This window comes from Ailuropoda melanoleuca, chromosome 9 (assembly GCF_002007445.2).
Source record: "Ailuropoda melanoleuca isolate Jingjing chromosome 9, ASM200744v2, whole genome shotgun sequence".
Lineage (NCBI taxonomy): Eukaryota > Metazoa > Chordata > Mammalia > Carnivora > Ursidae > Ailuropoda > Ailuropoda melanoleuca.
In genome coordinates, this window is record NC_048226.1 from 62,032,453 (window position 1) to 62,056,258 (window position 23,806).

Genomic DNA, 23,806 nt, shown 5'->3' on the forward strand with positions numbered 1-23,806 from the left:
AGAGTTCCTAAGTGTTGAAATAATGAGTACATTGCCTCAATTGCTGCTTTATGCCTTATGTTTGCACTTCCGGTTTTGGTAATGGAGCAAAAAGTAGGATAATTTTATAATCGAATTTCTTTGTCACACACTTTGTTACAATCTAACAAACAATAATTGTAATGTTTCCTGCTTAGTTGTGTCTTGGGAAAGTCGATCTAAAATACAATGTGCCACCTTCCTTGTAGTAAACACTGAAGTGTAGTAAAACGAAGACTCTGGAAAATATTTCATCATCTAAGGGTTTTCCCTTTTTTGGTAACATGTATGTGGCACTTAGTATGTGCCAGGCATTGTTCTGAATGTTTTGTGTTCGTTAAGTCAATTAGTCCTTGTAAATTCCATGAGTAAGTACTATTATTATTCTTATTTTATAAATATGAAATCTGACACCTAGAAAGATTAAATACCTTTCCTAAGATCACAAAGCGTGTGAGTGCTGACAATCAAAAGTGGATATGGCCCTGAGATGTGACTGTAGGGCACGTGCTCCCGCCATCTTGCTCTCCTGCCTCTTAGCTAATCAGATGGAATTGGAGGATGGCATGACATCATTTATAAAGATGAATTCAGTAGAGCTATTTTTGTTTATGAATGTGAAGGAAATACCACAAGGTCACTATGAGGAAGGACTTTACAAACCTCATGAAAAAGATGATGTCACTAGAGTTCTATAGAAATGAGGGCCAGAGCAAACAATTTCTTTCAGGTCTTATGAGTCTATATTAATGAAACCCAAAGTCGAAGTATTCGATACAGTTAAGGTGACATAAATACTGGGGTGGGTGGGGTTTGGGGAATAACAGTTCAGGGCCTATAATTCCAATGGCAACTATTCTGGTAAGAAGCCAGTCGTTAGACGGGGACCATGGTGTCCAGTGATTCGTACATGATCCGACACAGAGGAGGCAGTCTGGGCTGATGGGTGACTCTGGGCAAGTTTCGTAACTTTTCTACCTTACAGTCCTTATCTACACACAAAGTAATATTATGTGTATATATACACAAAAAGCTACCTGATCTTATCCAGCTCTGCAAACCTTTGGTTGTTAAAGACTGTGGGGTTGTTTTGGTTCTGATTTTGAGTAGAAAGAAGCACCAGGACTTCCAGTTTCATTAATTAAATGATATTGGCTCGTGCTTTGGACAGCCATCCTTGTGAATTCTGATGTTGTCTCCCCAACATACACGCAGGCAGTCCTGTGATCCATCAATCCATAAATCAGGAGACATGTTCTACTGGTACGTTAAATTACAGGGTGCCCTGGAGCAAAATACCTGCTGGTTGTCAGCCCCTGCCACCTGCCACCAGTGTCTGTGGGCTTATAACTTCCAAATGAGCTGCGGTGGGGGCCGGAGCACCAGAGGAAAGAAAGGAAGCCACCAGACAAGAAAACGTGGTTGCGCTTGGCTCATGACTTGCAAACAAGTCACGAGTTTTTTCTCTGCGTTGGAAGCTGGCCGTCTATTGGTTATCTACCTGTTAGCTTTAATTCATGCAGCGATAAGGAAAAGGGAAAACAAAGTGGTCTTTCCTTCTGCGTGTTGTTAACCCATCTTTTTCCAGGGACGGGACAGATATTCATACTAAACATTGTAAAAAGGTTCCTATCCTATAAAAGAGGAAGTTGGCTGTAGGTGTGTAAAGAGGCATTCTTTTTGCTTTCACCTGTCAAAAGTTATCAGTGCTACTGCTATGTGCCAGACATTCTTCAAGATGCAGGGGCTCCAAAAGGAAAAAAAACAATGCCCCTGTCCTCATGGAGTTTACGTTCCAGTGAGAGAAGCAGACAAGTAAACGAATAAAAAAGATGAACTGAGCTGGTGACAGTGCTTTGGAGCAATTCACAGGCAGAGAATGATAGGGGATGGAGTGCGCGGCTTTCCCTAGGGCGGTCTGGGAAGTCTTTTCGGAGGCAGCATTGGAGCAAGGACTTGAGTGTTGCCAGCTGTGCAAAGGCTGGGGAGCAGAATCCCCCAGCAAGAGGGATGAGCAGAGGGGAGATGAGGGCCTCTCGTCCCCCCAACGGGAAGTCTAACGTCGACGGAAGGGTCCTAAGCACTGGTGAAAGTGGTCGGAAACAAGAACAGAGAAATAGGCAGGGACGAATTTGAGGAGGACCTTCTGTGTCCAAGGAAAGATTTAGAGTTTTATGCAAAATGAAATAAGAAGCAGTGTGTTTTGAGCAGGAAAATGACATGATCGGAGATGCATTTTAAGAGTCACTGGGCTATGTGTCAAACAGATTACATGAGCAAGAATGGAAGCTGGGTGACCCGCCAGGGGGAGCGCTCCGTGGTCCAGGTCTGAGAGGCAGTAGAGGCGGTGAGAATGTATTTTTCCAAAAAAATTTTTTAGGGCAATCCACTTGCTGCTGGATCGGATGAGAGAGTGCGAGAAAAGGAAGCAAGAATGACTCCTGGATTTGGGCTTGAGAGAATGGTTTGATGACAGTGAGACTAATTTAGTTGTTTTTGTTTTTGTTTTTTTAATTGGGGAAAAATCAAAATGAAAGGATCAAGAGTCCCATTATGGACTTGTTCAGTTCCAGATACTTCTGAGACCTTAAAGTGAGGATATTAACCAGGCAATTGGGTACATGACTCCAGTGCCCCGGGAAAGGTAAGGGTAGAAGCATAACCTGGGATTGTTAGTGTTCTGTAAATGTTTAAAACCAGGCGGTTCAATGAAATACATTCTCTACAAAGAGAAGGTAGACAGAACGGTGGGTGGGACTGTGACTTGAGCCCTGGAGACGTCCACCATTTCATGTCTGGAGGAAGAGGAAGAATGAGAAGAGGGGTGATGTCTCAGGATTCCAGAGAAGAATATATTCCAAAAAAAGTCATGAGCCAAGCGCAACCACAGGAGGGAAGACAATACAGACAGGTCTTCTCAGATGTTTGCTTTAAAGGGGCATCACAAACCCAGGGCATTCGTCCAAGGTAAACATGGACTCCAGCACAGTTATTTTCCTAGTTATGTATATGCTTATGAGAGAAGGTGCAAGAACACCGGCGTACACGGACGCAGATGCAGGAGATGGCGACCACCCACACACCAGTCCTGGTTTGCACTCAATATTCTCATTTGTTAGCGGTACAAAATTGCCACAACTCAGACTTTTCTTCTTTAGTCTTCTAGAGCCTCCCCGTCTTTTATGGTTTAGAGCTTTTTTTTTTTTTTTTGCCTATGCTGATAAATTTAGTCTTTTTCTTAAAAACTTTTATCACTAAGATACTAAAATTCTTCATTTCAGCCTAAGTTGAAATTCTAAGTCCATACAACCACAGACAAAAAACTGAAGTTATTTCAACACATGCCTCAAATGCCTACAGATCGGTGGTTCATATCCCAGGAACGGTTTCCCCTCCCACTCTGTTTTGTTGGTGTTCTGGCTTCTCTTAGGGTCAAAGGTGTCTTGCTCAACTGTCAAAGAAGAGGGGTGTACAAAGCCAACGCCACTTGTCAGGCAAAAAAGCAACTTCCAGATTATTCTGGGATAAACAAAATAACTGTGTAAATGCTTTCTGCATAACTCCATTGATTTCCCCTCTCTCCTTCCGAGACCGGCAGCCCAAAATTTCCCCCTCTAACCATTCCATACTTCTTAGCATGTCAGCCACAGCAGCACATAAGCAGATGATAAAAGATTTTGTAATCTGGTTTCTGGATTGTTGTGATAGCCATTGACTTTTCTTTTTCTTTCAAAAACAATTTCATAGTCAACGGTTATTAGAAAAATACATTGCCCACCCTACTCTGAGTCCTCAAATGAGGCAGATTCACCTCAGAGTTGGGGCCAACAACCAATCAGTCTGTAAGCCAGCCAGTCACGTAGCCTCCGTTTTATTTAGAACCTCTAGCTTTTCTCCCAGATTGTTTCCAGAAGCTGTCTGGCTCCCAACCGTTTGGCTTTGCTTCCCTTTTCTGGGGATGTACTCAAACTGAGCTTAGTCAGTTCGCCTCATTTCAAGCCTCATCAGCACTTGGCTTGCGCATACCTTCTGGACTTTTCCTGTTTCTGAGTGCTTTCCTAAAGACTGCTCTCAACCTAAATTAGAAAACAAGACTATATAGTCCACACAGACTTCAGGATTTGCTAATTTTCTTCAAGAATAAGGAAATTTGGGCTTGATCTATGAGTACTATTATAATACATAAATTCAGAGAAAGGAAATTTGTTGAAGGTTGGAGTGTCTGGAAAGGACAATAAAGTTGGCAGCTATTTTTTTTAAAGGTTTTTAAATTTATTTGAAAAAGAGAGAGAGAGCGGGGGAAGGGGAGAGGGAAGGAGAAAATCGTCAAGCAGTCTCCCCACTGAACATGGAGCCCAATCCCAGGACCCTGAGATTGTATCCTGAGCCGAAATCAAAGAGTCGGCAGCCCAACCGACTGAGCCACCCAGGCGCAAAACTGGCAGATTTTTTTATGAACTTATCTATGACAATCGACTATCAGACAAATGCTGGAAATTTGTGTTTAGCTTGTGTAACAATAGTTTACCTATTAAGGCCACACTAAGTTCTTTATGTTCTTTAGTCAAATGTTCACAACAATTCGGCAACATAGGTGTTCTCATTATCTCCATTTTACAAGATGACTGAGGCTTGGAAACTGGAAGTGCCTTGCCCAGAGTCTCATAGCTGGAAAATGGCACAACAAGACTCAAGGTTTTCTGAAGCAAGGTCTCCCATCCACTGCATCCTACTGTCACAAAAGACTTCCACCATCCCAGCCCTTACACGTTTTAAACTGAGGGCCCCATGGATCTCCTCAGTAACCCCGGCCCCATACACTGACATCAGCAATGCAAGAGGACCGAATGTAAAATCTCCATGACAAAATACTGGGTTAGAGTTCCTGTAAGACTGTGTTTCATTTAGTATTTTAAAATATTTAAAAATAGTTTTTTATAAATTTACTTTTGTGACCAGTACCGACCAGAGAATCAAACCACCATTAGAAGACTTGTAGCTTTGGGGCACCTGGGTGGCTCAGTCCATTGGGCGTCTGCCTTCTGCTCAGGTCATGATCTTGGGGTCCTGGGATCAAGCCCCACGTCAGGCTCCCTCCTCAGTGGGGAGCCTGCTTCTCTCTCTCCACCTGCTGCTTCCCCTGCTTGTGCTTTCTCTCTCTCTCTCTCAATTTCTGTCAAATGGATAAATAAAATAAAAAAAAGAAGAAGAAGACTTGTAGCTTTGATAGAGGGAAAGCTCTGTGTAGCTTTGGTGCAGTTGCCTCTATCTTACACTTAATTCAAATCACAACCAGCAACAGATTAATTAATTACCTTTATTATGAGATCCATTTGCTTCTTTTTCCAATGCAGTCTTTGGCCAGGGCACGGAAAGATGCAGGAACTTGGAAGAAAAAATATCATTCCAATTCCCATGACTCATTGACATATTATTGGACTTCATATCCATTTTTCAGGAAATCACAACCAAAACCTGTGCAAGAAAGGGTTTTATAATGTATTGTAAAGAAAATGATGATGTAGGGATAAATATAATTTTGTGTGGCTTTTTTTCACTCAATATGATATCATGGTTATCTTCCCATTGCCCTATGCCATTAAATAGTCTTTACAATCATGATTTTTAATAGCTATGTTTTTCTTTTTTTAATAATATTTTTTGATCTAGTATCCCTGGTTATAGGGGCACACATTGATTTTTATTTATAGTTTATATATCTGGCATCATTTCTGGGCTCTTATTGGTTTTAATAGTTTATAGATCCTGTTAATTTTTCTGTGTACGCCATCATATCATGTGTGAACAATTTTTACTTCTTATATTCTAGTTCATATATATTTCATTACTTTTCCTTATTTTGTCATGCTGGAAAAAGCTTCTAGTACCATGTTGATCCATACGCTAATGATAATAACAGGTGTCATGTTTCATTTTCAACATAAATGTAGTTGTTTTTCATCTTTAGTCACTTAATGTTGTAAATTATATTTATATATATAAAATGTATGTATAATATATATTTATGCATATATTTATACATACATTTATATATGTATAATACACATATACATCTCAATTTGATTCCCTTAAATTATGATTTTGACATTAAAAGCCAAGTTTTGGGGGCGCCTGGGTGGCACAGCGGTTGGGCGTCTGCCTTCGGCTCAGGGCGTGATCCCGGCGTTACGGGATCGAGCCCCACATCAGGCTCCTCTGCTATATATGCTTCAGTTTTCTCAGCTGGAAATTAGAGTCAAGAATAGCACCCACTACCCACTTCTTTTTTTTTTTAATGATTGTTTATTATATTATGTTAGTCACCATACAGTACATCCCCGGCTTCCGATGTAAACCTTGATGATTCATTAGTTGCGTATAACAGCCAGTGCACCACGCAATACGTGCCCTCCTTACTACCCTTCACCAGTCTATCCCATTCCCCACTNAGCTATGAACATTGGGGTGCATATGGCCCTTCTCTTTACTACGTCTGTATCTTTGGGGTAAACACCCAGTAGTGCAATGGCTGGGTCATAGGGTAGTTCAATTTTTAACTTTTTAAGGGACCTCCACACTGTTTTCCAGAGTGGCTGTACCAACTTGCATTCCCACCAACAATGTAGGAGGGATCCCCTTTCTCCACATCCTCTCCAACAATTGTTGTTTCTTGCCTTGTCTATCTTTGCCATTCTAACTGGCGTAAGGTGGTATCTCAGTGTGGTTTTGATTTGAATTTCCCTGATGGCTAATGATTTTGAACATTTTTTCATGTGTCTGTTAGCCATTTGTATGTCTTCATTGGAAAAGTGTCTGTTCATATCTTCTGCCCATTTTATGATTTGTTTATTTGTTTCTCGTGTATTGAGTTTGAGAAGTTCTTTGTAGATCTTGGATACCAGTCCTTTATCTGTGGTGTCCTTTGCAAATATATTCTCCCATTCCGTGGGCTGTCTCTTAGTTTTTTTGACTGTTTCCTTGGCTGTGCAGAAGCTCTTTATCCTGATAAAGTCCCATAAGTTCATTTTATCTTTTATTTCTCTTGCCTTTGGAGATGTGTCGTGAAAAAGGTTGCTCTGGCCGATGTCATAGAAGTTGTTGCCTATGTTCTCCTCTAGAATTTTGATGGATTCCTGTCTCACATTGAGGTCTTTCATCCATTTGGAGTTTATTTTTGTGTATGGTGTGAGAGAGTGGTCAAGTTTCATTCTTTTGCATGTAGCTGTCCAATTTTCCCAGCACCATTTATTGAAGAGACTGTCTTTTTTCCACCGGATGTTTTTTCCTGCTTTATCAAAGATTAGTTGCCCAAAGAGCCGAGGGTCCATTTCTGGGTTCTCTATTCTGTTCCATTGGTCGATGTGTCTGTTTTTGTGCCAGTACCATGCTGTCTTTGTGATCACAGCTTTGTAGTACAGCTCGAAATCCGGCATTGTGATGCCCCCAGCTTTGTTTTTCCTTTTCAACAGTTCCTTGGAGATTCGGGGCCTTTTCTGTTTCCAGACAAATTTAAGGACTATTTGTTCCAGTTCTTTGAAAAATGTCCTCGGTATTTTGATCGGGATAGCATTGAAAGTGTAGATTGCTCTGGGTAGTATGGACATTTTAACTATGTTAATTCTTCCAATCCATGAGCATGGAATATTTTTCCATCTTTTTATGTCTTCCTCAATATCTTTCAAAAGTGATCTATAGTTTCTAGGATATAGGTCCTTTACGTCTCTGGTTAAGTTAATTCCAAGGTAACGCATGGTTTTTGGTGTTATTGTAAATGGGATGGATTCCCTAATTTCTCTTTCTTCAGTCTCGTTATTCGTGTATAGAAATGCAACTGACTTCTGAGCATTGATTTTGTATCCCGCCACATTACTGAATTGCTCTATAACTTCTAATAGTTTGGGAGTGGATTCTTTTGGGTTTTCCATATAGAGTATCATGTCATCTGCGAAGAGAGACATTTTGAACTTCTTCTCTGCCGATTTGGATACCTTTGATCCCTTTTTGTTGTCTGATTGCTGTTGCAAGGACTTCTAGTACTATGTTGAATAATCCACTACCCACTTCTTAAGGTTGTTGCTATATTAACGAGACAATGAACATATCATACTAAGTGTTCCATTTAAATATAGGTTGTTACCTTTATCATTGTAGATGAGGATAGTTTATAAATTTCCTTCCTTGCATTGTCTGGATTTGGTATCAAGGTTATACAAACATCATAAAAAGAGTTCCTAGCTTTTTTTGTTTACAAGAACAATTTGTATAAGATATAAGCTATTTATTCTTTGGAAGAAAACTCATCTGTAAAATCGTCTGTCACTGGTATTTTTTCATGGTAAGTTTTTGATTATTGATATAAACTCCTTAGTGTATTCACATTTTCCAGTATTTTCTGAGTTCGCTTTGGCAATTGTTATAATTTTTTATGAAACCATTTAACTGATTTCAAATTTATTGGCATAAATTGTGAATACTATTCTTTTGTGTTTTTCATCTCTATTTTATTTATTATGTTTCATTTTTAAATTTCTAACATTACTATTTTCTTTCTTGCTATTTTCTACTCACTTCCTTGATTGATTTTACTGGAAGTTTCTTAATGTTATTAGTCTTTTCAAAGAAATCAGCTTCTGCTTTTGTCAATCTTTTCTATTGTTTTAAGAATTTTTTATCCTTTAATTTATGCTCATTTATATTTCCTTCTTTCTATTTTCTTTGGAGTGACTGTGATACCCTTCTTCTAATTTCTTGGGTTGAAAGCTTAGCTTGGAATTATCAATTTTTCTGATTTTCTTCCGTAGACATTTAAAACTATAAATAACCCTCAACCACTAATTTAGCTTCATCCCACAAGTCTTGATGTTGGTAGTTTTATTTTTTTCCTTCTAAATACTTTTCCATAATGATTTATTTTTAATCCATGCATTATTTAGAAGTGTGTTTTTTGGTTTCCAAATGTTCGGCCTTCTTTTGGCTGTATTTTTATTTCTTGTTTCTAATTTCTAGTAAAATTTCATTATAGTAAAAAAAAAGTGGTCTTAATTATTCTGATTCTTTGGCATTTGTTAAAATTTACATTTTGGACTATTATATGGTAATTTTTTGGAAATACCCCACATATGCTTGAAAAGAAAGTGAATTTCTGAATTTGTTAGTTACAGAGTTTCGTACTTATTTATTACATAAAGCTTATTAATTGTGTTATTCTAATAATCTATCTAAATTAAATTCAATGTGACTACTGCTTCTATTAAATTTTTGTTTCTGGTATTGTACTGTACTCAGCTTTCTTTTACCTCATATCTATCTCATATACTTATTTCATGGCTTTACCTTCAACCTTTTCTTTAGTCATTATTCTCTGATCTTGTCTTCTTTAGACAAAATAACATTTGGAGAGCCATTTTGCCTCCGATGATGCCTTGCTCTGTAATGCATTTGAAAGTAGTTGAACTTACTTCAATATTTATTAAGTGACTCACACCACTCTACCAATAATATAACATTTAGAAAGACATGATTTCTTTTCCTAAAATACCTCCAAAACTAGTGTGCAGACCATTATTAGCAGGTAATTCTGGTGCAAAGGGCAAATACTGAGGTAATGGTATGCACTTGATAAAGGTCTCCCGCTGAGGTCACGCTCTACTGTGGCTCTACAAGCCCTGGTGAAGAATCCCATGCTTTCTTCAAGAACATCCAGGTTCTATGCACATTGATGATCATAAGGAAGGCAATTAGCTACAGAAGGTCCAATCTCCTCTGGGCAGTCGCTCTCTGGATTCTCAACAGAGTCATTTAGATTAGCTTAGACATCCTTTAAAAATACCAGTGAACATAAAAAATAAAATTCAAGTCACACTTTAAAAAAGAGTGTATGTGCTTTAACTCAGGTTTGTCCGGGGCATGATTAAACAAACAGACACAATAAGCTATGTCATATGACTAAGTTGTTAGGTACACCTCAGGGAACTTATGAGGCACCAAGCCACGGAGCAGTATATTAGTGGACCAATAACACAGGTTTTGTCTTCTCCAGTGGCCATTAGAATATGGCTGCTTTCAGTGGAAAAAATATACATACTTTAAACCCTTATCATTTTTGTGATTAGTGATCATTTTTTTGGACATTCTGGAGTATTGGCTCTTTCAAATAAGAGAATTATCTTTTGGAGAACTTAGAAGCCACTAAGTCACGCCAACAGATACTCATCAGGGGCCTACTTTGTCCAAGCATAGTTCCATCTTAGGTGTGTGGCTGGAGGGTGTTGGATGGGGTCAAGCTGGAAGGTTCCAAGGGGCCTTCAAGTACCAAATGGGGTTAATTGAGGAGAAGAAGATAAGACACAGAGTCAAGAGAATAATCACCAAGGAAAAAGAAATCAATAAATACGGATGCTGTGGGTTGAAATGTGTCCCCCAAAAAGTTATGTTCAAGTCCTAATCCCCACTACTTGCAAATGGGACCTTATTTGAAAATAAGGTCTTTGCAGACATAATCAAGATGAGGTCATATTGGATTAGAGCAGGCCCTAATACAATGACTGGTATCCTTAAAAGAATATCAGTGAGGGGCACCTGGGGGGTTCAGTCGGTTTAGCAGCCGACTCTTGATTTCAGCTCAGGTCATGATCTCAGAGTCCTGGGATCAAGCCCCATATGGGGCCTGGTGTAGGGTTCCATACTCAGCAGGGAATCCCTCTCCCTCCTCCCTTCCTCCTTCTCACACTCTTTCTTTCTCTCTCTCTAAAATAAATAAATCTTTAAAAAGTAATTTAGAAAAAAAGAATATCCTTGTAAGAAGAGAGAAATTTGGACACAGAGACACAGACGTACACGTGAGAACACCACCTGAATACAGAGGCAGAGACTGGAGTGATGTGTCTCTAAGCTGAGGAACACCCAGGTCAGCCAGCAACCATCAGAAGCTAGGAGAAGGGCACGGAGGAACCAGTTCTGCCAGCACCTTGATCTCAGACTTCTGGCCAGAACTATGAGGAAATTAATTTCTGATGTTTTAAGCCAGATGGTTTGTGAGGATTTGTTACAGCAGCCTGAGGAAACTAATAAAAGGAGGATCGATTTAGGAGGGAGGTGAGCTTGGAGGGATTCTCTGAAGATTTGGGGGTTCTTTGGTACCTTTTTAGATGGTGCTTTTGGCCAGTGTCTACATACATAAGCACTGGGCTCTGAAATAGTGATTGTCACTTTTCGGAGAGCACGGACAGTTCGACGGGCCAGGAGACACCACAGCCCATTTAGTCGTACAGGTACCCTCCTTTCCCACCTGTTCCAGTGTACGGGAACCCAGTGACTGATGAAAGATGAGCAAAATCCAGAAACTAATTATAAGCTCACTACAGTTTTATATTATGAAACAATGACATAAAGTTAAAAATAATCTAGTACTTCTGTTCCATTTGATAGTGTGTTTTATGTAAAAAGAGCAAATGGATAGCCAGCACATAACTGGTGAAGGCAGCACGATTTGGCAGCTGACGCATGTGTGTGTCTGTGTTATCTCTAGATATATAGATGGTTCATTATTGAACTCACTGCAGGCATGCCTTAAAGATTGAGTCATTGGAAAATTACGGACCAAAATAATGTTGATGCAAATATGCAAAGCTACATATTGTAGGGTTAGCCAAACAGCCCCCATCATACCAAACTTAGTAGTGAGGAAGCCAAACTAACGGTGATTTATAATTCCAAAGCCAGAGCAGCAGCAACTGAAAATCACAACACATTGTGGCGGTTCTAACAACAATGTATTCCTCCCCCAGATTGTGGGAAATAAAACCTGACGTCTGTGCGCCCGTGAAGGAGGAGCCATCCTCTCTGCAAGGAGTTCAGTCCATCGTCCTTCATCGAGACCTGCTCGGTGCGCCGAGCATCACTCTGGCTGCTGGGGTACGGCAGTCAACAAGGCATGGTCTTTCCTCTCCCAGAGCCGAAGTCTGGCCAAGTAACTGCAGCGTGCGTTCGACTTTCAAGTCCTCAGTAAACTCTGGTGAGTCTTAATTTTGTTTTTAATATTAAAACTTGATGGACTGCTATCGTAGGCTTTGGCTGCCTGTAAAAGAGGACCTCTAAAGAACTGTTTCATTCATACTCAAAAAATGTCTTACATTTTGGATGAGTCTGTGGTCCATTAGGAGGGTAATTGCTGCTCTCCAGCAGGCCACGTATCACACTCGAGAAACGCTTCTCTAAAACGTATCACTTACATCATCGCAGATAACTGCCGGAATAATTTGACCTTTGACTTCCTGAAACAACCTCGAGCGTTTTGTCCCTGTCCGCTGGCATGCATGTAGCACATCAGCCTTGCTCGGATCTATTCAGTCTTAGAGGGTGAGAGATGGCAGAAGTGGGCTCTGTTCTGCTTTCACCTGCCTGGGAAAAGATTAGATACCAAGTCTGCGTCTTCTTCGATTGGGGCACATTGGGCATATTGGCCCCTGCCCACTTTCTCCAGCAAAGAGGCTAGGCCCTGCCCAAGCAGAGAGGGAAGCTTGCTCAGTGTGGAGGTCTCAACCATACAGGCTTAAGGCGTTTCTGATGTGCCTGATCTCCTGTCTTATTTATCTGGGGTCCTCTGTACTGGACCTGTCGTTAAAATCCCATTTCCGGGGCGCTTGGGTGGCTCAGTCGGTGAAGCATCTGCCTTCGGCTCAGGTCATGATCCCAGGGTCCTGGGATGGAGCCCCACATCGGACTCCCTGCTCGGGAGGGAGTCTGCTTCTCCCTCTGCCTGCCGCTCCACCTGCTTGTGCTCTCTCTCTATGTCAAATACATAAAAACTCAAAAAAGGGCAAAAAAATCCCCTTTCAGATGTATCTTGCTCACCTACTCAGCTTTTCAGATGTCAGAGTTTAATTTTTGAACGAGTAAAACTGCATGACTCTTAAACAAATAAAAAGTTAGCATATGTCAAAAGTTCACTTAACTTACTAATGAGGAAAACAGCAGGGTGGTAAGGCTGGCTCGAAGGCAAATTTGAGGACCAGAGTTTGATCTCATCACTCAGCTAAGGCGTGTTAAAGTGGGTTTGCTCAGTTAAAGACGAACCTGGCCAAAATCCTTCAGGACAACACAGTCGTAGGCTTTAGGGTTATCTACTCTGGGCACAGGATCATTTCCATCTCTCCCAAATGAGAATCTCGAAGGTGACTTATGCTTTTCATGGAGTCTGGGCCCTAACCAAGAGTATACAGGAGACAAAGCAAACACTTCGCCTGGAAGGGGCCTGGTACACAATGCTGCAGTGCGAATTTGCAAGGACTTCCATTTATCTCAGTTCAGAAACTGAAATAATCTTTCCCAACATAGGGTTTTGCTTTCTTAAAGATCAGAATGGCCAAAAAAAAAAAAAAAGTCTGTATTATTGTGTCTAATGCTTGATTACTGGTTATATTTTGAGTATTCATTTAACACCCACTGTGATAACTTTAAAACCTTACGCTACTCTACATAGTCTTCCCAGACTTAGAAAATAGAATGATATGACCTATGTCTTTCTCTCTCTTCTGTGTGTGCGTGTATTTGTCTGTGTGTGTGTGTGTGTGTGTGTGTGTGTGTGTGCGCGCGTGCTTACGTCTTCACAGAAGGAACAATATATGAGATGATGAGATGGATTTTTCTTGTGCTAGCATTATTGGTTCCAGGTCCCCTGTCTTCCAGCTCAAATTGCATCCTCCAGGCAGAATAATCTACTGGATAAGAATGTGAGCTTTGGAGTCAGACAGCTTTGAGTAATAATCCTAGCCCTTTTATTAACACTGTCCTCTAGCAAGTTAGTTAACCTTCCTGAATCCCAGTTTCTGCATCTCTAAGTGAGGAAAACCACACCAACATTGAGGGGCTGATGTGAAGATTACACCTGCGGAGCTTAGAACAACCCTGGTGCATAGGAAAATAAACATCAGCAGTTGTTCCTTTTTCTTAACTTTACAAACCCCCTCACCACACAGAAAATAATATGCCAGGGTCTTTGAGATTTAAAATATGTCCATTTTATATGGATGTTCAAGGTAATTGTAATAACATTGCTACTCTTGGTCTAATTTTAACAATTTTTAAATAAGATCTAGGCTCGTTCTGTTGTGTTTTATTTATTTTGTTCTTTATTTTCTTGGATTCTGTAGCCTGTCCGTGGATCTGGATATGCAAAATGAGGGTGCTTGGCTGACATTAAGCCTCTCTTCCAACGCACCAGAAGGTCCTGCTACATGTGTTTATAACACTCATCCCTGATGCCCCTGGATCCCTGGTCATCTTCCTTTTTGAGGTAGCAATAGAGCGAAGGCAGGGTACTCCAGGATCTGCTGACGAGCAAGCGGGATGGTCTTTCATGTTTTATTGCACTCTATCAAGTTCTCTTCTGAATGGATCTTGAGAGGCCCCCCAAATTAGACTTATGGGCCATCTACTCAAATCGAAGATTTAATCACTTTAGGTAAAGGAATGTACAAATTATAGCACATACAAGTGACTCTCACTCAACTTCAACTTGCTCATAATAGAGTTTATTCCCTTGGAAAGGTTTGTGCCAAAACCCAGCTTTTATTCCATAACTTTTCATTCATTTGTCCATAATAGGTATTATGTCTGTGTCCCGCCTGCTCCATGGATGATGACGCTAGAAGCTAACATGCTAGCGAGGTACAAAGTCAGCAAACTCAGTTACAGATGCGTAAGGCTCTTCTCTACCGATTGTTTCATTGGCGAGATTGAGGAACTGCAGGAAAGGTAGGGAATCACTCCTTGCAGCTCGAGATGAGATTTTCTCCACACACCTGTCACCTGGTTGGTTCCCTGCCTTCTGAGAAACTCTTAGAAAAGAGAAAAGGAAAAGAAGGAGTGAGAATTCTATTACCCAGGTCATAGGAGCGGTGGATGCCGTATTACTTGGTTCCTCTATGAATTTTTTGTTACTGTTTAAATGAGATCAAAAGCTACACAAAACAGCGTACGCGTGTGTGGTGTGGCCACCATGCCCGCGGATTAATATTTCGGCCAGAGATGGTGATGTGTAACGGTGCCTTGTCACCGAGGCTGCCAGCAGGTTCTATCCGAAGCAGCGACGCCTGTGACATCCGTGTCAGCACGCATTGTCCGTAAACAAGGAAGGCCTGCCTCAGAGTGGGGTTGAGGGAATTGATGCCTCACTTGAGTGCTTTGAGAGGCCAAGATCAAAAGCACTTTTAAGCATATCATATAATTATCATCATTAAGAAGCACGGGGCGAGGAGTCCTCAACTCCCAAATTTTCAAAGCAACAAAAGCAGCACAGCTTTAATGGGACTTTGAAGTCAGATAAATCTCCAGGTATTTTCATTATAGAAACTCAGAACTAATTAAGAAAAACCCTATCTAGGCCAGTGTTTAATTATGTTTGCTTGTCCGCCTGTGTCATGTTCTGTGTTGTGAAAGGAGAGGGGTGTCAGTTGGATTGTACCAGAAGACCGTGCTGGGACCCGCCAACAGCTTTCATTTTGAACAAAGCATGGCGTAGCAGGGTTTTGATCTCTTTTGTCTAAATAAATAAGTTCTTAATAAGCATTGATGATTTTCTTAATCATCCGCACAGCCCAAAGGTTAGCCAGAAGTTTCTCCATAAAAGACACACCTAGTTTATATTAGGGGGGACAGTATTAAAGCACCTACATAGGAAGATGCTGGACAATTCTGTCTGATAATAAAAAAGACCAACGGCAGCAAATGCAGCTCTAAGAGAGGCTGTTTAGCTGGAAGGTGGGCCAGGGCTGCTAACTGGCAGCCTGAGTCGGATCTTACCTAAGACGGCTTTGCTCTGGCATGGAAGACGGCTCACATTACAGTCCTTCTCCCCCACGGCCTTCTCAACTTCTTCTATGTCCCCATTCACTAAGCCGCCACTGAATGGCGTACACTCCAGGTCAAGCACGGTGCCGGGCAGGGGGAACACCAGAGGACCCTTCCCCGGAGGGCAATACTGTCTGGCAGGGGAGAAAGAGCAAGGAAGAAAGATGCCGCCCCGCAAGGGTACCATAGAAGGGAAGGGGAGTTCACTCTGCCGAGGAGAAAGAGGGGGTATGCCGCCTGGACAGCAGGGAGAAGATCACCGAGCGCTTGGTTTCGGGGCTACCCCCTTGTTCTTCTGCACAACACTCGCCTAGAAGGCAGAATACCTAACTTGGCACAAGTCCTTCTTCTTATGAAATATTTTTAAATAAAGTATAGTTAATAGTACTGCCTACTACTTCTGAGACCATGTTACTCGATTTTGTCTCATTTCATGTGTTTATTTTTCATTTCCCTATCGGCTTCGGAGTCAGATTGCCTTGGATCTGAGTCCCTCTTCGTCCATTACAAGCTCTGTTGTCTGGGACAAACAAGCCAACCCCTGGGAACCGCAGGGTGCTCATCTGCCTATCAGGTGTTCTCGAATGCCCACTTCACCCGCTTGTCTTGATCTAGTCAGGTCGTGTCAATGATGTGCGGAGGCATAGGCCTGACACGTGTCTGGGCACCAAAGGCGGGAGCTGCTGCTATTTTTATTAGTAGTACCCTTCAAAAGACAGTGCGGGACACAAATCTCATGCCTAACTACCCCCTGATAACAGCAAGGTCTTGTGAAAATCGTGCTCTCCACCCAGGTTCTGGATACTTAGAAACAGATGTGTTTCATTTCTAATACAGTTGCTAAGTGATCCAGCTGATTCTGAAAGCTGCCTTCTACAGCCTATACAACGTGTGCCCTGGTGATACGCCCCGTTGTCCTTTTTAATTTTTTTTTGCCACACCAGCCAACCCGATCCTAATAAATTTAGATCATAACAGGATGCCAGAAAAGAATTCACCCAGAGGAATAGTCCACGGCCCCTAAACCGTTCTAACACTCGAGTAGCTGTGAGAAAAATAAAAATACGAATAAACACATCTTTAAATCCCCCAACACATCTCTGTTATAATACAAAATGTTATTCTGGATTCAGACTCAGCAGAGTCCTTCGTATGGATTTGAGTAAAAGGAGTAAATGAACAATGTGGAGAAAGTTTGAAGAACGAGAAAGAACATCATCCATTTCAGGTTTTCAAGGGATGTTGGGCCTGCATGTTTTTGTAAAGAAACATCTGTCAGGATTTGTGAACCCACCAGAGTGCCCAGGATTCACTTGTTTAATGTGGGAAGAGGCTGTCGAGTCAAAAGCCCCAGGCAAACTGAGCAAGCTGGCAGCCCCTGAGGAAAGCAGGAATTTAGCTGAATACCTGATGCCATTTTAGTGCCAACTAACAGAACTTTTTGATACTAATGAGGCCCCACCATTTCAGAGCGGTTACGTTAATCGACACTAATCAAAAAATCTATTGAAAAGTTCACCCACTCTTTCAGGGTAGCAGTGAGAGATGCCCTGTGTTTTGGAAGCCTCCCCTGCCAATGAGCAAAGGTACTGCGTTCGGAGTCCTGACCCCTGTTGGAGGCTCAGGAATTTCTGCTCATCTCTGTGCATCTGGCCATCTCGCTAACCTTTCGATGGTGCCTGCAACGTCAGCATTCCTGTTTTCTGTATGGGCAATGGAAGAATGGCCCCCCAAACGCTGTTTTTTTTTAATGCTGTGATCGCCTTGGGAATTTCCATGGCAGAGACGTCCAGATGTTGACAGCTGTTTCAACCATTCCCACTGAGCCTCCTGATTAATTCAGGCATAAGAGAACAGTTCTTAACCACAGACAAAGCTTCTCACTGCTGGCTGTCCTGCCAGTCTCCATGCTCGCTCCAACGGTTACTGGGAACCAATGGCACAACAGGACAATTTCACAGTTCATTATCTGAGAACTAGTGGAACCTCAAGAATTTAGTTGAGGGCAAGCACATAAACCATATATATATATATATATATAAATTTAACAGAGTTACTGACATTGAGAGCTGTGGAGCTTCGGTCAGAATTACCTAAAAGAAATTAAGAACCAGCCTCTACAGTCTCACAGTGCTGGTGACCGTAATTAGGATAGCTTTACTGTTTGTTTACGAGTTGCGTGAGGCCTAGGTGAAGGTAGGAGAATGATTTTTGCAGGGTCCCTGTCAGCTCCATGATTTTATGGGTCTGCAATCAGGCAGGAAAACATACATCAGTAGCCTCCTTAGAAGATTTCTGATCATTCCAGTTCAGCTAGAACGATGTAAAGAGTGACTTTTCCTGTTGGTTTGCTCCTACTATCTGGGCTGAGGTAACCAGGGGCCATAGCAACTGTGCAAATGAAAGCTGACAGCAGTCAAAGAAGTCACCATGTTCTATATGAACCTCAAAGAAAGGTGCTATTCGGTGCCGATTCCGGGAAGTGTGAGGGCTCCTATTTCACTGGGGCCGGGTTTGCTCACATCCAGCCACGACCAGGGAAGGGAGAGCCTTCAGCCAACTCTGAAACCCGCTCAGCCCCTGTGGGATTTGAGTTTAGCTCTTTTAAAACAATATTTTGATGAGTTGTGTGTAAATGAATCAGAAACATATGGATTCAATTTCCCTTGAAGTGTACGTGGGTTTAAACATTAAGGGGGAAAAATGTGTGGTGCTTGGGTATGTATCAAAAGAAAAATGTTTAAAAAATAATACAAGATGCTTCTTGAAGCCAGGGTAATTGCCACGGAGCTGGAGGCCAGTCTTATGACTCTGAAGTTGAAAAATATGCATGGGGGCTGGCCTTCCAAGGTCTGCTGTTCTGCTGGCCACCTCCTGCAACGTCCTGGGACCTGGTGAACAACACCCAGCAAATGAAAAGCAGACACTATCCAACAGGGAAGCCAAATCATATCTGGGCTGAAAATTAGATCACCAGGCAAACTGAACAGATTTTCAAACACGGTACTTGCACTCTCTTTTTAAGTTAATTTAATTCTAAATGGAGGGCAGTCTGCAGGCTGAGATAGAAACTGAAGCTCAGACATGCAAACCCCGAGTTTTATCTTCCCACCCGGAAGATCCTCCGGGCCAGAGGCCATGAATGTCGGTGAAATAAACTATTTGGGAACTGAAACTTGGCCAGGAGAGAGCCCAGCTACTGAATCCCTTTCGGCTTTTGGGGCACGTTTACTGGTCTGCCACATCTCCACTCCTATACTACTCCAGCAGCAAGACGCAGCTCCGTTAGAAAACAGTGAGTCCAGACTAGGGTTGCCAGAGACCAGCTATACTCCAAAGTCGTTTAGGGACTAATATAAAGCTGTTGTTGCTAAGTGAAGACATGAAAACAACCTACTGTCTACTATTACGGTAACTGTGTGAAGGATAGGACAATTCAACACGAAAAATACGTAGATAAAAATGAGAAACGAAAGAAAGTCCTTCCTAACTAGCATAGTTAGTGAACAACTATTGACATTTTAAAAATAGAATGCAGTTAAACCGGACTATGATATTTTATCCTACTGTTTTAATTGTTTTCAATTGTTAATGGTCATATATTAATCGGAGAAGTCCAGAATCCACAGATAAGTGACAGGAGAAAATCAGATTGCAAAGAGATAATAGTGCCATCACTGCTTCACTCAACTGGGAACATTTGAGAAAACTGAGAAATAGCAGAGCAAGAGTGTTCGTGGCCTTGGATACTCCTCCTGTCTTCTGGGCAAGGGCCATAGAGGAGTGGTGGGAGACCAGATGTCTGCCCTGGAAGGGGCTGAGAGAAAGGGTACTGACTGATTCAGCAGGACTCCTTCCATCCGTGACTCTGCAGGTCCTAATGTCCCTAGAGTACAGGCACCATAGTGGCTTGAGAGCGAGACCCAGCCTTGTAAAAGCTGGATCCATTACAAGCCCAGGCTTGCCAACTGCATTGGATTCAGCCCAGTTCTTTCTATGAGATTAGATTCACCCTATTGTTCTCCCACCAAATGCATACCTACTCTAGGCTTCTTCCCTCCATGGGCATGGACTTCCTCTCCTCTGACACAAAGCCGAATTACCCATAATCACACTGAGCATTTTCTTTGCATTTATTTATTTATTTTTAAAGATTTATTTATTTTAGAAAGAGAGAGAGAGACAGCACAAGCGAGAAGGTCAGAGGGAGAGAGAGAGAATCTCAAGCAGACTCTGTGCTGAGCACAAAGCCCGAGGTGGGCTTGGTTCCAGTACCCTGAAATCACGACCTGAGCCAAAACCAAGAGTCAGACGCTTAACCAGCTGCGCCACCCAGGCGCCCCTCTTTGCTTTTAAATTTAAAAAGAATATCTTTTTATTCAAATTATGGTTCCCTAAAAGGCAGATTGTGGTTGATCAAACAATTTTATGTACATGATGTTTCTCTGAATTTATTCCCCAGGTCATCCTCTTCTTTCTACCATTCACAGAGCTTTCAAGAGGTGAAGAGATGTGTCACCAGTTCTTTTCCCATGACCTCAGACTACCTCCTCTCTTCCTTAGCAGATTGCAACAGAAGCAGATACTGTTCCTGCCCCTCCACTAGCAATTATTAGACTGAGGAAAATTCCATTTATTTCTTTGTTTAGGTAGGTATTAGGAAATTCCTAATACCAGCATCAGCTGTGTAATGGTTTTCAGAATTTATTCATTCATCAAACACTTACTGAGTGCCTGCTATGTACTGTCACTGCCCTCAGAACCAGAAATATAAACACACAGGAGAAATTCTGCTACCTTCAATCAGCTTTCAGTTTTTAATAGAAGGACAGAGATGCATAAGCAAGTGAGAAGGCTGGTTACTAAGATAGAAGGATACCCAGTACAGTGAGTGTGGCAAAGAAGAGGGATGGCCAATTCTACCTTGGAAGAGATGGATGAGGGAAGGCTTATGCAAGAAGGCAGTTGTTTTAATCACCTGTTGGCGAAGAAGAGATTCCACCCTCGGCTTAATGGGATGTCCAAACGCCGACCCTGGACAGGCTAAATGGACAACGGTTTATTAGTCACGAGGCCTCACTGCATCACATGCGAGATCACACCAGTCTTGCACACTGGAGCAGGATGAACGAGGCTGTGGGAGGCAGGCTTTGTAGCGCCAAGAAGGTGGGGAGCCCCTGGTTCCCACCGGAGGCTGCGATTGGCTTGTGTGAATAATTCTGTGGCTGGCAGGGAACTGAAGCCCACTACTCAAGGATAAGCAGGAGCTGCACTTGGTCCCCTGACAAGGAGGGTTGTCTGGCTCGGGGGCCTTCTCTGCAGGAGGAGTGAGGTGGGGAACTTGATGTAAGGCCATTGGAGGCCATGCTAACCTCACCAAACATTAAGACAGCACATCGTTCTGGGCCTTAATTCTAAGCATGACACCATAGGGATACCTGAGGTAAGTCTTGAAAAATAAGTAAGTGAGCTTTCACTAGGTGGCTGGGGGTGGGGGGTCATGTTGGCATTCCAGACAGAAGAATACGTGAGAGCAATGGCCCAAAGGCATAAAACAGCCTGGAAAATAAGTTAAATATTTGGGGGGGGGGATTAACAATTTCTTTTTACAGATTTGTAGAAAAGAAACAACAATCTGTCTTTAAAGTTTAAAATATTTAAACATTAGAGCTAATGAAAGAAGAGAAGACATGTTAATTGAGAGCAGTATGATCCAATGGAAATACGGTGTGAGCCAGAAATGTGAGCCCCCTAGGTAATTTGAAGTTTTCTAGTAGCCACATTTTTTTTTAAAGTAAAAAGAAATAGGTGAGATTAATTTTAATGACATAGCTTATTTAACCCAATATATCCAAAATATTATCATTTCTTTTTTTTTTTTTAAGATTTTATTTATTTATTTGACAGAGAGAGAGACAGCCAGTGAGAGAGGGAACACAAAGGGGGAGTGGGAGAGGAAGAAGCAGGCTCCCAGTGGAAGAGCCTGATGCGGGGCTCGATCCCAGGACTCTGGGATCACGCCCTGAGCCAAAGGCAGACGCTTAACGACTGAGCCACCCAGGCGCCCCCAAAATATTATCATTTCAACATATAACAATGTAAGAAATATTAGTAAGATGCTTATGTTCTGTTTTTCATACTAAGTCTCTGAAACCCACTATGTATTTTTACAGTTACAGCGTACCTCAATTTGGACTAGCCACACATGTCCAGAGTGCTCAATACCCACAGGTAGCTGATGGCTGCCATATTGGACAGCACAGAGTTAGAACATTTTGAATTAGCTTGAGTTTGGAACAAAATGTGATGCAGTTTTCTCATCTGTAAATCAGCTGCTAAATTAGCACGCTCACACAACTGAGTGTCAATTTTTGGATGAGGGATGGAAAATGCCTGGCATGCGTATTGTTACTGCCACAAACTCCTTACTGTAATGATTACCGATCTTACTTCTAGATCCTAACACACTTTCCCACTAAGTCTACAGGCAGCCACTCTCAGAGAATGGAATTGGCATAGAAGAGGAGTCCACACGCTGTCCCAGATACCTGGGCACCACTTAAAGGCTACAGCGGATAAGCAAATCTTAAGTCCCCATTCCAGACTAAGCTTTAAACACTAGACTTTAGGATACTAGCGATATAATGCAATAAGAGCCATTGACAGTGGGTTTAAAAAGATTAAAAAAAACTCTTCCATTAATATCATTTATGAGATCCTGTAGATGACAATCGTAATGTGGCCATTTCACCAAATGACTAGACATTTTATGCCTGAAGTTAAATTGCACCATCTAAAAAGACTGTATTTGTTTTGGACTTCTGCAGAGAACACTCTGAAGGGTTTCCACCCATATTTACACTGAGTTCTTCAGAAAGCAAATGCAACCGTAATAAATAGTGTAGCAGATCCCTAGAGACCACAATCCAATGACTCGCACACGCATACTGTCACTCCCCCTACAAAATATATATTTGGTAGGCCTATGTTACACAGAAAATAACATCCTACCTAATTCAACATAGCATTGCCAAGTTTACATTTTTTGGTTCAGAGATCTGTTTTATTTCGATGATTTATTTTTAAATATCCCCATGGTTTTTGTTTTGTTTTCTTTAATTTTTCCTGTATTAATATTTTCTTTTCTGGCTAAACCTAGATTTTTCTGTCATCTTAAAAATGCCATTGCCTAAGAATTCACATTTCATGCCTTGTGTTTGCTGTATGACATGGGAAGTAATTTCTTTTTTTGATGTAGAGTGATAGGAAGAAACTTAGGAAAGGAGATGCAAAAATTCAGAGACCTTGTTTTCACATTGTTCTTGGTGGTTTCAAAATGGAAAAAAAAACAAAAAAAAAAAGACATGTTCTTACACATGTGGACTGCGATCTAACTAGGAAAATACTACGCCCAAAATGTATAGAATTCAAAGCCTGGGAAGCAGAAGGAGGCCACGGTGTAATCTCGCAAAGTCAGGATGTGCACTGATCAATAAAGGCACAGTTTACAGGGTTGTTAAAATATTTGTGAGGCAATTTTAGAAAGCTCTCCTAGAGGTCAAGTAATAAAATACTCCATAGAACACCTTATGGACCAAACTAACACCATTCTCCATTAGTACGCATTTGGACTGCTTTCTTTCTGATCATATAAAAGGCCCCCTGCTTGACTAATTTTTTTTCCACGAAACGTGTGTATTTCAATGTGAAAATTTCCCCGACCCATCATATAAAATGTTATCTTTGACATACATTAGGCAAATAGAAAAAAAAAATTAAAAAGTAATGAGGAGGGGGCCAAACTGCTTTGAGAAGTTTCCACATATGTGCTAATTAGTGATTCCATCTGAAAATATTCCCAGAAAGCTGGATGAGTAAAGCAGACAGGGATAAATAATGCAAAGCCCCTGTGGCATTGTCACAAACACCGTAATCAGGG